We start from the raw sequence: 1,562 nt of genomic DNA on the forward strand, positions 1-1,562 counted from the left end.
GCCTCGGCCCTTCCGCTGGCTCGTCGTCCCCGCCCCCTCCGGTGTTACCCGCCGGAGGGCAGGGCTGCCCTGGCCCCTTCCGGGGTCGGCTGGCCTTGCCCTCCTTGCGCCGGCCTGGGTGGGAGGTATCGGATCTCTGGGTACGTCCGAACGGTGCCCTGAGCCTGAGGTTGCTGATTTATGCGGCTGATTGGCCGAGGAGCCCAGTCCTAAGTCTCGCTCACAATGTCCTGCCTTCAATGCGGCACGGGCTTCCCTGTCCCCAGGCCCAGAGGTCAGCCCTAGAGAACACCCTGCCGCCTAGGTTCTCTCCCTGGCTGTCAGCCAGTGTCTCCACTGCTGGCCACAGCACAGAGGCTCCGATGGCTCCCTGCCTGTTTCCTTTTTATCCTGAGAGCGTCGTTAGAAGGCTGCTGGAAATGACACAAAACAGCAGTGTACCCAGCCAGTCTTCTTGTGAGGAGCCTCTCCTGAAGGAATCTCCTTGCCAGGCAGAGGTGGCCGTTGTCACTGAATGCTGCTCGACCCCACTCATACATAGAAGAACAAGAAGGAATCAAGTCTGTCTTCTCCATTGTCCTCCTCCTTCAAAGGACACAACACTTACCTGGCTCCCATAGTTCTCCTCCACGTCACCCCTTGGCCCCGCGGCCAGGGAGCTACTTTCAATGTCCCAACTTCTCTGCATTGCCATTGCCAAAGCCATCTGCTACCCATCCCTAGCACAGGCTTGCTAAAAACCTGCAAGATGTGACCTGTGCAGGGCAGCGGACCCTGCCAGTAAATCCCCCAGGGACTATGCCCAGCTATCTTTTGAGTACCTTTGACACATGTCATTTTACATACATTTCCATTTCCCAAGTAGGACATTTCCTACTAGTCCACTACCTAACTACTCCCTGCCCACCGGTCAGCATACCTAAATTTCTCTTATCTTCCAAAGGACCAGAGGCAAACTAATAAACATTTGGGTTGCTTCCTGGATGACCTGAAGGATAGCTTTTACTGATTCTTGGCTGTATCTGCACATATATTGGGTGAACAGAAAACCTAACTCCGCTGCTTTATAACAGGAACATCAACACTAACATGCCTTTAAGATGCTTAAAGAGACTTGTCAGTGAAAAACAGTACCAGATATCAGCATGTACCTGTCTTAGCACTGATAGGCTGTCTACATATCTGCTTCCACGATGAGTATGTGAGCCATGCCAGGGCAGGGAGCAGGTCTGAGAAGCCACTGTGTTCCCAGCATCTCACACAGTACCAAGCATAGAAGATGTGTATATTTAATACATGTAGCATAAATGAAAGAACAGGAGGAAAAGAACTAGAGAAGCCTGCGTTGTGTACGTTATAAACCTAACTGACATTCCAATGCACCATTTGGGCCACTTGCTCCCACAAAGAGACACAAGGCATGGAAAGACTAGAACTTTTTCAGTCAAGACTGGCCTGTAGGAGCCGGGGAGATAGCTCAATGGAATAAGCACTTGGCCTGGCAATCGCAAGGACCTGAGTTCAATCCCCAGTTCCGCAAAAAAAAAAAAAAAAAAAAAAAA

This window comes from Octodon degus, unplaced genomic scaffold (assembly GCF_000260255.1).
Source record: "Octodon degus isolate 3935 unplaced genomic scaffold, OctDeg1.0 scaffold00027, whole genome shotgun sequence".
In the NCBI taxonomy this organism is placed as follows: Eukaryota; Metazoa; Chordata; class Mammalia; order Rodentia; family Octodontidae; genus Octodon; species Octodon degus.